Genomic DNA, 13,474 nt, shown 5'->3' with positions numbered 1-13,474 from the left:
TATTACAGTCAAATAAAAATAGACCCTGGTCCTCTTCTGCCTCTGTTTAGACAAAAAGTAGTGGGCAAAAGCCAAATAGGTGTTCCTCTAGATTGCCACCCAAATTTTGAGGCTTTTGTATTGCTGCTGATGGACAGCAAAGACTGTTTGCATGCTTCAGGTTCACCTGCAGGGAAACCTGAAACATGCCTTGAAATTTGTCAAGAATTCTGAGAAATTCACCACCTGATCTTAAGCCATTTAAATTCCTGTGTTAGGAAGCTGGTTTCTGTGGGGTCTGTAGACACTGATGAATGACACAGTCTTTGAGAAGGTGACTCAGAGGAGGAACTAAAAACACCCCAAAGACTAAAACCTTACTTGTGTATTTTCCATCTCTTCCAGGGGGTGATTATCTCAGCCTGAAAACCAAAAGGGAAAAAAGCCCACAAATGAAATCATAGAATGTATCAAGTAAGGTATTTCCAAGAGGGAGAGCAATAACATGGTGGAAGGCACTGGTCAGATACAGTTCATGGTTCTGCTCGCCCACATCTCAGACAGCGGAACCAGAATCACAGAATCCCAGGGTGGAAGGGACCTCGAGGATCAGCTGGTCCAACCTTCCTTGGCAAAGGCCGGCCTAGACAAGGTGGCCCAGCACCCTGTCCAGCTGAATCTTAAAAGTGTCCGCTGTTGGGGGATACACCACTGCCCTGGGGAGATTATTCCAGTGGCTGATTGTTCTCGTGGTGAAACATGTTCCTCTTGTGTCCAACTGGAATGTCCCCAGCAGTAACTCGTGCCCACTTGACCTTGGCTTTCCCCTGGGACTCCTTGTAACAAGGGAGTCTCCCTCTTCATTGCAGCCCCCCTTGAGATGCTGGAAGCAGAAGAGCTGCCCAGGCTGGCACCAGAGGATCTGTCTCTGCTGAGCTCAGGGACTGCCGGCGGGACTGACAAGCTGAGAGCGGTGTCTGTGGGGCCAGTCACTGCCGAGAGCAGCGCCAGTCCCAGTCCCTCACCCTCACCCTGAGAATCAGCGCTGGCTAACGGGTGCGGGGTTTGGATCCCAGTCCACACTCCCGGGTTCTGTTTCTCTCGCTCGGCCAAGAGGCAAGTCCCTGCACCCCTGCGATCCCGGGAAATGGAGATGGGTCTGCTCTTCTTGGTACTTGGGAAGAAGTCACCCTAACTATTAACCAAGTAGCATCTGAAATCATAGCCACCTCCTCCTCTGAGAGGCAAAGGTGCTGACGGTATTTAATTGCACTGGTGCTTAATTAACAGACAATAGTGCTATGACAATTGCAAAGTATCTTATTCAGCTGAAAAGACACAAATGTTAAGCAAGCAGCACGGAATGACAACTGAAATTACAGTCTGGGGAGAAATCTCTGGTCAAATCTAGGAGAAAAATTTTTACCTGACCAAATAAGGAAGTTTAAAAAAACTGAAGCCACACATACACAAAGTTAACCTACAGCTGTCAAAGAAGATCATAAAATCCTGCTGTATTTTCCTGAAAAAAAAGAACTCTCTCTCATGAAAGAAACATTACTGCACCAGAGAGTGAAAAAGAATTGGGCTGATCTCTGATTTCGGGTTTTGGACCATCAGATAAATTTCCTCTAACAGCACTCAGTTACGGTTACTCAGCTACCATACTTTGAAAGAGCTGCACGGGTATTTAGCCACATACCTCCCATTAAAGCTAAATCGTCTTAAATAAAAGAGTTGTTGTGTGTCTAACTACCCATGGAGCTCCTTGAGAAATTTTAAGAGACTCCATCGACATTATATTCTCTCCTGTTCCATGAAGCAGTGGAGGGTGTAATCACCCTTCTCAAGCAACATTGCTTGCAAACTAAATTTTCATGCATTGCAGTAGTGGCATTCGGTACTGGCAGAGGCCTTACCCATTTAAAAACCAGTCCTCACACTGCTACAGAGGTACTTGAGGCGGCTGTAGTTAAACTATGCAAGTGTGATTGCATATGCGGATTTTCACCAGCTGAGGATCTAGTCCATCATTTTTCAGTGACAAGATCTAGAAAACCAGCAACAGGAAGAACAGGAAACTAAGTGTTTTGTGAAGAACGTCATTGAATATACTATTTGTGAGCAGTCACACCGAACACTGTGGTGCTCCATCACTCATTATTTAGTGTGATGTGACTTAGCTCATATTGATATTTTTAAAATGTGTTTCACTCCCTAAATTCCTCCATAAACATTCTGAAGCCCACTACATGTTACCCACAGGAGGGAGTATTCCAAAATAAACAAGGATCACCTTACATCAAAACCAAAAAGCACCTTCAAGGAAATCTTTCCTATTGCTCCATCTTTTGCTTTTCCTTCCCAGTTGACAACAGCTGAAGGAGAGCAACAAGTTTTCTATCAGAATTTGAAGGTTCAGTGGGTACCACTTTGGTCTGAACTTCACTGCATATCAAATCCTGTTCAAATTTAGGTAGGGTGCTCCCTTTCTTAGTGACTACCACCCAACGCTTACCTTTTAGAGTAAAGCTATAGCTTTAAAGTAGCCTTTCATCTTCCTTGTGTTATCCAGATTTTTAGTGACCTACATAGCAGTCAGTCTGTCTTGTTTCCACTCCTGTTTAGTGTTACCAAGAGTTTTGTTTTCTTCTTTTGTAAGTGAAAAAGAAGTACACTGGACTTTGTTTCCAATTTCCTAAAAGAGGGCTGTGATCAGAGATAATAATGACTTAAAGAAAGATTGAGAAAATGAATTTCCACTGCTTCAGCCTTTTTCTCTCACCTCCAAGGACATTCACTGCTACACTCCTCTGACCATCATTTTCATTATTAAGCAGCTTAGTGAGGATATCACTCTGATTCAGAAAATGCTTTACTGGAAGCAAGTTACAAAGATCCTCTCTCCTACTACATCCAATGCATTAAGCATTCGCTATCAGCTCTGGGATTTGCCAAGAACTGAGAAAAGTCTGTTCTCCCTTTCCATCAAAGGTTAGAAAATTCAGGTGTTTCTGTAGTTACAAGGAGATGGTTTCAGGAAATCCCTTTCTCGAGAATGAACTCTTCTTCACTGAAATTAGATTCTCCTTATCGTTATTTTAGAAATTCTCAAGATTGTCTAGACAGCATTAGAGGGATTCCACTAGTAACTATGCAACCAACATTTTCTATGCTCTGTCCTCTCCCAGGAAACTGAGGGCTTTCATCTGCTGCCAGCCAAAAAAAAAGTCACAAGACTGAAAATCTACTGTATAGTTTTTGGAAAGCTGCATGGCTGGAGGTAAAGGCTGAACAGCGCTGAGGGGTTTTTTTCTAATCCTTTTCAAGTTCTGCACTCCACATCAGGGGCACTGTTGTGGAAACTCTCAAATAAACAAATAACAATAAAAATAAGATTTATTTTCCAGCACAATTATTCATCACTCTGCAGACATACCAAGAGCAGGTTCAGATGTCCATGAGAGGAGAACAAACTGTCACTGTACAAACTCCTAGGGAAACGCTCTCCAGGGTTTAACAGCAACCCAAAATGCTCTCCAGGGTTTTAATGACAACCTAAAATGCTCAATCACTCACCTAATAAAAAAAGGGACTCTTAACCTCGAGGAACTGCTTAGGGCAGTGTCCCAACCTGTAGGAACCCCACGGAGTTTCCTTGGGTGGTGTCCCGACCCAAGGGGAGAGCCCTTCCCTGCAGCACGCTGCTCCAGGCAGGACGAGCTCCAAATGGCTCCCCCAGGGACTCCATTTACACCCCAGCCCAATCTGACCTGTGGGCAGTCCCAGAACCCCAATTACTCTCAAGCCCTGAGAACAAGGGCACGGGAGAGGTTCAACAGCCAGGGAGCCACATTGTCATCGGGCGGGTGCACCTGCCACAGGCACGCTCGATTGCTGTTCTTTGCACTACAGCGTGAAACCAGCAATATGGAAACCTATTTATTCTCCATCACAGCTGTTGAGGGTAATTAATACTTTCATCTTCCTATGTGCTTCATTGATGGGGTACATAAAAGGAGAAATGGAATGAATTCACATGTATTTTTAAAAAATAATCAATCTATAAAGGTACAGTCCCAGGAAAGAGGTAGGACAGCTTACACATTAGTCTCTTGCTTAGTGAAAAAAACAGAAGACTTGTATATGAGTAAAAATAAACACCAAGTCACTGAGCTGCACATTCCAGATCTCTGTGCATATTATCACTTTAGACCCAGCCTTTAGGACAGGCCTTCACTCAGAAGTTACATTCTACCTCATACTATTCCATGGTAACAGGATTTGCACAGCATACTTATGAAGCAGGTATTTGGCAAGTAGGTTCTTCCCACTAACTAGGGGTGGAGAACACATACCACATAAACATCTAAAGGCCTAATCTCATTATTTATGCCTCAAAAAAATTATTTTTACTTCCTGTGGTTTTTTTTTTTTTTCCTTATGAAATTGTGGGCATTGAAGGAAATCCTAAAGCAAAACCAGACAATGCACAGATACAGTTACACTCACGTGGAGGCCACATGGAGGACAATTCTCACAGCAGCAAGATCACTGTGGTTGTGATGGTAGAAGCTCTCAACCCTGAGCTTCAAAGCAGAGCTCTTCTCTTACTATGCTGCTCAGGCACATGACCTGGAAATACACGGCATAGCCAGGAGGACCACATACAGAAAAAGTCAGGTTAGAGATCATAGAGAGTCACAGCAGAGTCCACTTCATACAGTACGGCACGTGGAGAAAGATTTCACACCCACTAAAACCCCCACATAAGCCTCTGGAGCCTAAAGTTTATGCAAGAATCATTCATTTTGGCAGCATCACACTCAAGCGACACAGATCCAGTCTACCCATCACCAAAACCTAACTCAGGCATTAGGAAGGTGATTCACGAGCAAAAAGTCCTGCTTAACAGTACCCATTGCTTTCTAGAACCGTTGCAACAAACTGTATTTATCCAGACTGCAGAGCATATTCAGTGATATGATCCATATACATTATGTAACAGTCCCCAGAAACACTCAGAACCTGCTGGTCATCCATCAAGGGAAGGACCTAGCAGTTAAACTAAAAGGATACTTGCAAATATGTGGACTATTCATCAAATTTACAGGCACACGAAGAGCACAGTTACTCCCTTCACTTCCCCCCAAGAGTTGTAACTGAACATTTTTTTCTTCCCAATTTTCCGCCATCTTAAAACAGCACACTATTTTCACAGCCATGTTGATGTGACCAGAATTCTTTAATTTCTCAAGTTGTGTATGGTTTTAGCTGTGTAACTTGTTAATCTCTGTAAGTGCTGGTCGTTTGCACAGGTAATACAGCAAATCATGCAACGCTGAGCATTAAAGTATGACTTCTTGAGCTCACACTTGTGCCTGGTCTCACACTGGGGTAAAATATTCCCAAAGTTTGACGGATGGGAGCATAATTAAAAGCAACCTTGCAGAAATTACTATTATTCCCTAAATAGCTGAAATAATTAAATATTCCTGTGCACAATAGTGAAGTACACCTGGAGACTTCTCTGTGAAGAGTGAACTGAGCCACCCCCAAAAGGGGTTGCCATATCTAGTTATCCTCACTTAAATGAGAGCTGCTCAGGGAAAACAGAGTGCTTTAAAGGTGGAAAACATCTCTGGCAACAAATTCCTACTGAACCAATTTTCAGTCATCTCAGAAAACAGAAACACAGTACATCTGAAATCTTCACAGCCATCTTCCCTATGAACACCTCCCTTTTATTACATTGCTGCAAGCAGCAAGCAAAAGAAGGAAGATCTTTCGGACTAAAATGAAATTTGTTAATAGAAAAAGATCAAATACCCATTATTTAAGAGGAACCAGGTGAATGAAAGTACAATAAGGATATAAATGTGACTGCTAGATATACAGTAAGAATTGTGAGCTCCCACAGACTGTGGGTTTATGTGTGCAACTCCCATTTTCTTCTTTTCTTACAGCAGAAAGAAAACTTAAAAAAGGAGTAAGCTGTATTTATGCCACCTGGAAACCCTTTGCCTTTTAGTACACTTGAGGTACCTGAGAATGAGCCCTGTATTCGGTAGCTCCAAACATTTCAGTGTTTCCCCCACACACTGGAACACCCATTTTTCCCAAGAACAAAAATCCTGACTGACAATTTTAAGGGCCAGGAGTGGAGAAACGAACTGTGGAAACAAGCACTGGCACTAGGAATTCCTACAGCCGTGATTCAGAAATAACCTACCGGTGGTTCTTCTGAGTCTAATTCAAGCATTTCAAAAATGTAACACTCCGAATACTCCAACTCCTCCACTGCCAGCTCCCAGAGAGAGAAATAACCCTTTCCTCCCTCATGGGGATCAGTCCCAAAACACAAGACCAAAAAACTAATAGTGCCCGGACAGCATTTGGGCAATGGCTAAATGAGAATGGCCCTTACATTTTAATTCCTGTAGGTCCTTGGCAAAAATTAACATAATTGATTGAATTAATTGATACGGGAGCACAAATTTCAGTAGTTACACAACGGGATGCCGATAAGCTAGGCATACAACCTGGATGGCAAAAAGGTTCAAATTACTGGACTTGAAGGAGCTTGCACTGTGTGCCAAGCAGCAAGAGTTAATTTATGGCTCCCTGATGAAAAGCATCTGACCTCTTTTTGCTTTGCAATCAAAGAGCATCATGAAAACATCCTGGGTTTCGATGTGTTGAGCAACCAGACTTGGTGTTTGCCAGATGGTAGTTTGTAGTCTTTTGGCTCAAATGCCAACCCTAACCCTAATAAAAATCAACAGACTGCCACAGTGTGTGTACTCCGTGCAGCCCCAGTACTTCCCGAATCAAAAATCACTAACGTCTCGCAGTATCCAATTTCTGCTGCAGAACATACTGGAATTTCTGAAGTAATTGCTGTTTTGCCAATTGACGGGGTTAACACAAAGGACACAGACACCAAGCTAAAAAAATGGGTTTATTTTACTTTAGTTTAAAGCAGCAGAAGGAACAAGCAAGGTAATGCACCTAGTCATTGCTACATAAAGCTGGCTACAGTGATTAAGAAAGATCCATCACCAATTGCCCTCCTACTTTCCCATCCCCCCGCCCCGTGCACCAGCTGGGGAGCCCCGTCCCAGCGAAGGGTCGCAGAGCCTTTCCCGGCAGCTGGGAAGTCCCACGCAGGGCGTCCGCTCGTAGGGGAGGTCTGCGTCTGTGCTGGGAGAGGGCCCGGCTTTTGTACAGTTTAACAAACAAGTCTAAACAAAACGCACGGGAGATATCTGGTAGATTGATGTGCCTCACTCAGGCGTGTCCGGATCTGGCCAGGATCCGGGCATGTCTGAGGAGTTTCTGTTTTTCTTTATATTTGGGATTTATAGTTACTTCCTGTTGTGTACTTATACTTTTCAGGGGTTGTTCCCAGGGTTGCACTTCATGCTGATAAGATGCTGGTCACTGGTCGGGGAATTCACTCAGAAGTCAACTGTGCTTTGAGGCCGATTGTTTAGGCCTTTTTGTTTCACCGTGTCATTCATCAGTGTCTAGAGACCTCACAGAAACCAGCTTCCTAACACAGGAATTTAAATGGCTTAAGATCAGGTTGTGAATTTCTCAGAATTCTTGACAAATTTCAAGGCATGTTTCAGGTTTCCCTGCAGATGAACCTGAAGCATGCAAACAGTCTTTGCTGTCCATCAGCAGCAGCACAAAAGCCTCAACATTTGAGTGGCAATCTAGAAAAATACCTATTTGTCCTTTTTTCACTAGTTTTTGTCTAAACAGAGGCAGAAGAGCAGCAGGGTCTATTTTTATTTGACCATAATATCATGTTTTGGCCAGAATCTGCACAGTTACTTGATTGCAGGTGAGCTGGATTTATGTTGTACCTTCAGCAGGGTCAGTGAGCACAGAGCTTACACGGATTAACCTGATCACACACCTGCATAGCTTTTCATTCATCAATGTGTAGGATTTCTATTTTTTTTACAAAGTGTGTAGTTCTTGTCTGAAACTTTCTTGTGAGAGATGCTCCTAAGTGCAGTTTTTTCCTGGAAAACAAAACAAAGCAAAACAAAATCTCCATGTTTTTTTGAAATGAATAATGAATAGAGGATGCAATCTCTGCTGCCTGCTGGGGAACCTGAATATAATACTTGCCATTCAGAGTGTTGATTTTTCTGGGCAAAAAATAAAACCTGCTACTCCCTCTCCTGGCCTCACAGGGGAAATAGATGGAATTGTCAAAAGGGGGCATTCTTGCTATTTTTCAGAAAATGGAAAAGCCATAAAATAAGTGTTCTAGTTAGACCTGTAGATACCAGAGACTTGAACAATTCTGTTGGTACACAAAGGATACAAGGAGCAGGCTCCTTTGTGTGCACTCTGTAGACAAGATCAGCAGGTCTGCGTGCCGAGCAGCAGCCCCAACCGTGAGCTGTGACCATCAGTGGGTGAAGTGAGTTGAGGTCTGTACTTCAAAACAACCGCCCGAGACCCTCCCCCAATTCAGTATGCTTGTGCAGAGACACTTTCACAGGCGTTAGTTTTCCTGGAAATAGGCAGACGCTTCTTATAAATTTTATGTATATTTATTATTTTATGTGTATGACTAGTGTGCTTTTGTGCCTGGGTGTGCACTTTAGGAGGAAAGATCCCCCACGCACCCCAGCACTGTAAGAAAAGCGTTGGCTTTATAAACTCTCATGTGGCTTGGGGAGTTTCCTTGGTTACGATTTTCAGGAATATCCTGGCCCCCTCCAGCTCTCCTGGATTTTCTGAGCTGAGCTGATCCGTCATTTCCATCCTACAAATCCATGTGCTCTAATGAACTTCCCCCCCAGCGCCGCTCAGCACAGAGGTGAACTGCCCGGCGTGCCCCGAGCGGCGACACGGGGCGTAAAATAACACGGGAAAGGGAGGTGACACCCCCGCCTTGCACGAGGACCCTGCACAAACAATCCCATTGCACGCACACCCTGCACAAACACCCCCGTCGCACGCGGCTCCTTGCACGCCCGCCCCCGTCGCACCGGGTGCCGTGCGCATGCGCACACCCCGAGGCCGGAACTACAACTCCCAGAATGCCCCGCGCGGGCATACGGTGGAGCCGCGAGCTGATTGGCTGCGGAGGGGGCGGGGCTGGAGCGCCGGGCACAGCCCGCTCCCTGGCGGAGGCAGCAGAGCAGGGGGAGGGGGAGGGGGGGGGTCTGCAGAGCCCGGGAGTGGGGCTGGGGGGGGCTCCGTGCCTTGGGGGGGCTGCGAGCATCTGAGGAGAGGGGCTGGGGGGCTGCGGCCCCCCGGGGGGCCCGGGAGCGGGGGGTGGGCCCCGGGGGTGCTGGGGAGTGGGGCTGGGGGAAAGGCTCGGAGCCCCTCGGGGGGCCGAGGAGCGGGCAGGGGGGAAAATAAAACAGTAAAAATCTCGTTTGTCTTGCTGTGCTGCTCTGGTGTCCTTTGAGGCGGGGAGAGGGGTCGGAGGCATCTTTGGAGCTTTTTAAGGGGCTTTCTGGAGGTGATGGGGGAGTGGGTAGCGCTGCTTTGGGGGAAATCCATCTCCCTGGGCTCTGGGGCAGGAGGAACGCTACGATTGCTGTTGGCTCAGGAGAAGGATGGGGGAAGAAAACGGGGTTTCAGGCCCACGGTGGCATCCTGCATCCTCCCGGCAGGAGCTGCCCAGAGCAGGGGCTGTGTCGGATGAAATGTCCTGGGCAGAGTCAGTCAGGCCGTGCCCTACAAAGCCATCAAGCTTCCCCTTCCCTCAGTCTGCCCCTCGCTCTGGGAACGGCCCTGGGGATGGAGGGCTGGGGGACGGAGCGCCGAGGGAAACGGCCACCTTCATCTCAGCTCTGCCCAAACCGCTTGGGAAGGAGGAGAGCAACTGAAGCGGAGATGAGATGTTTAGGGCCCCCCGTCCCCCCTGGGGCTCCCCCTCTCCTCGGCCCCAGGCAGCACCTTCCCCCCCTCCAAACTGGCCGCAGGCACGGCAGTGACAGAGGATTTGTGGCCTCCTCACTGGCATGAGCGAGCCTGGGCCTCAGCTTCCTCCTGCGTGGGCTGCTGCAAGGGCAGCTGGGGCCTCCCTCTGGGGAGCTCCCTATCCAGGCTAAATAATATTAATGAGCTGCGGGGGCATCCCAGGGCTGGTTTTGCCCAGAGCAGCCCCCAGCAGGGTGCAGGCACAGGGTGGGTGTCACCTGGGCTGTGGCCTGAGCGAAGGCTGAGGGCGGCCATGGAGCGAGGGGGCCGGGGGGACCAGGACCCCATTGCCCGTGGAGGGGCTCACAGCTGGTCCCGGTCCCGGCCCCTGCGTGTGTGATGTCGTTAGGAGGTGATGCCATCATGGGGCACGTTCCAACCCCCCCGGCAGACAGGGTTGCAGAGCTTCAGTGTTCCGGCCATGCCGCCACCGGTCCCTGCCGGCACGCTGCTCTCCGTCCCAGGGCTGCCGGTGTCCTCCCAGCCCGCCCAGCTCCACCCCGTCACCTCCCAGCTGCCACAGGCCAGCGTCTGGCAGGGGGTGCCAGGGCCCATGGGGGCCCCGGGGCAGCTCCCCCCCGGGGTCCCACTTCCCCCCGGGGTGCAGCTCCCCACCATTGTACAGCTCCCCCCTGGGGTACAGCTCCCCTCCGTGGTGCAGCTCCCCCCTGGGGTGCCGCTCTCCCCCGGGGTGCAGCTCCCCCCTGGGGTGCAAGTCCCCCCTGGGGTGCCACTTCCCCCTGTGGTGCAGCTCCCCCCTGGGGTGCAGTTCTCCCCCGTGGCTGCTCCCTGTCCCCCTGCCTACAGCTGGGGACAGCGGCTGGTGCTGGGGACGCTGGTGCCCCACCAGCCAATGGGGCTGGGGCCAGGGGCTGTGCTCCAGGGGGATCCCCTGCACCCCAGGGTTCAGCACTGGGTGCAGGGCCTCCCTGTGCCCCACACCCTGCCCAGCAGCACCAAGAAGCCCTTGGAGGCCTCCGACAGTGACGTGGTGGTCATCAAGGACAGCGTCCTCCACAGAAGCCCCCACTGGCTCACCCCAGCTACCCCCTGCATGGGGCAGAACAAGACAAAGCCCAAAGGTGAGCTCTGGGGGTGGCAGAGCCTGTGGGCAGGTGTCCTGCGCCCAGGAAAGCTCGCGTGGCCCCGGGGCTGGGCTGGGTTTCATTGCTTTTTCCGAAGGGGTGACCATCCGGGAGGCCCCAGAGAAGCCCCTGGACCTGCCTGAGCTGGGGCCAGATGCCTTTGCCGAGGCCTTTCCTGAGCTGGCCGGGGACAACCTGCAGTTTCAGGACGAGCTGTCTTGCACCGTGGATATCATGGATGTACTCACCTGGCTTGACACCGTGGACAGCCATGACACTGTCTCTGAAGTTGCCAACAGCTCCTTCTCGACTGCCCTCCTCCAGAAGCTCTCCCAGGATGTGGCGGAGGGCGACTGTCCCAAGCAGCGAGCAGCAGCGGCAGGGCTGGGGGACCGAGAGCCCTTCTCGGGGTTGGGGATGTCCCCCTTGCTGGAGCCCGAGGGGCAGCAGGGCACGGCGGCAGCGGTCCTCCCCACGTGGCTGCCAGGGAGTCCCCCGGAGGCTTCTGTGGAGAGTCCCTTGGAGAGCCGCCCAGAGGGTCCTCTGGAGAATCCCCTGAGGAGTCCTCTGGAGACTCCTCTGCTGAGCCCCCCGCCTGCCCCCCGGTGCCACCCACCCCGCAGCACCCAACTGGTGGGGGAGGCGCTGCGGAGGCAGCCCCGGGTGGTTTTAACCCCCTTGGCGCTGCCGCCGGGCGCTGTCTCCAGCCGGGGGGTGCCCGGATCGGGCAAGGCGGGCGGCAAGCAGGCCAAGCGACCCACGCGCTCTGTACCCCCAAGGCGCAGGAGACCTTCCCCCGGGACAGCATCCCACCCAAGAGGAGGAAAAACATGGGGGCGTGCCGGGTGAGACAGCACTCTAAAACCCCGTGGGAGGGGAAGCGCAACGGGGACAACGCGGCGGCAGGCAGCAGCAGGCAGCAAGTGGGCAGCAGCAAGCGGAGAGCATCCCATGGCAGCAGCGTGCCCACCAAGCGAGCCAGAGCCCTGAGGGACCCCACGGGGCAGAGTGCCCCACACCCCCCCGGCCGCTTCTGACAGCTGGGCACAGAAGCTGTGGGGCACGAACCCCTGAGACATGCGACCCGCACCCGCCCGCTCCAGCCCCAGCCCCAGCCCTCTCCATCTCTCTCTTTCCTACTTCGGTCATTAAAAGGTTGAGGATTGTTTCACAGTGTCTCTGCAGCGGGCATTCCTGCAGCGGGAGGCGGGGGGGTTAACGCAGCCCCTGCCCCACGTGTAGATCTGACCCTCCACCTCGTCACCCCACTGTCTGAGGAACCCCCCAGGATTCTGTATGGAGACATTTAATCAAAATGTTAATTTCCAGACTTGGGGTAAACGAACTAGAAAGACCTCTCAGAAATCTCTCTGCTGCCACAGACAGTTGCACACCAGATGCCACTTTAGCCTTGCAACAGGAAAATTCTCCTTTAGCTTTGATGGCAGGACAAAATCGTCTAGTACTTGCAATGCTTACCCTGCACCAAGGAGGTGCCCGTGCATTGATTCACAGCACCTCTTGTGCCGAGGTTAACAAATCTCAACAAATCAAACACGATATTCCATGCCATTGCCAAACATTTAAAAACGTTACATCAAATTCCAATAGCTCCCAGTGGATTTTCACTTTCTGACATGTTTAGTTGGATACCATCCTTAAACTGGCAAAAAATATTACTGAAAACTCTTATTATTGTAATATTCTTTATCCCATTACTAAGTTTTATTTGGACTGTGTGATAAATGATATAAGAATTTTGCTTTCGCTAAAAGTAATTAAACAATTACTTTTACTGAGTTAGGCTAAAGCTATTATTAGTATCACGATCCAAATTTTAAGAAAAGTAAAAGAATTTACTACTGGGAAAAGGGGGGAATTGATCAGATGAAACACTAACCTAACAGCCCCCCCCTCCTTGGGATGCTCACCAGATGGTCCATATCACAGGGCGGTAACTCCTTTGCAATGGAAAGAGAAAGAACAGGATGGGCCATCCCTGGTATCCCTTGTCCTTGAGATAAGAGGGGAACTGAAACCACTGAGCCAGAAAGACAAAGGAGCTGCAAATTGGCCCAGACTGAAGGACAAGGTGTACGTGACCACAGGACTGAGTTGGCGCAGAAGTAAGGGTCAGCTAGTGAACACCGTGAAGACTACGGGCCTTCATCTGCAGACCCTGCCCACGACCACCAGGGAGCACTGTGCAGCGGCGGGAGGAATTTGGGGTGGGGGATATGTTAATGATTTCTCGGAACTAATTGTAATATTCCCTCCCTATCCTTGGAGTAGTGATGCATATGTATTAGGGTAGATGAATATGTAACCATTTATACAATAAAAGGGAGCCCCTTTGGCTCCAGAGGGCACGCCATTGCAACCAGCCCTGTATTCTTTGCTCCACTGACTTTGTCCCCAATAAAACTTTTTTTATCTATACGTGGGCTTGT

This window comes from Tyto alba, unplaced genomic scaffold (assembly GCF_018691265.1).
Source record: "Tyto alba isolate M040663 unplaced genomic scaffold, T.alba_DEE_v4.0 Super-Scaffold_18, whole genome shotgun sequence".
In the NCBI taxonomy this organism is placed as follows: domain Eukaryota; kingdom Metazoa; phylum Chordata; class Aves; order Strigiformes; family Tytonidae; genus Tyto; species Tyto alba.
Note: the sequence above shows the minus strand (reverse complement) of the source record.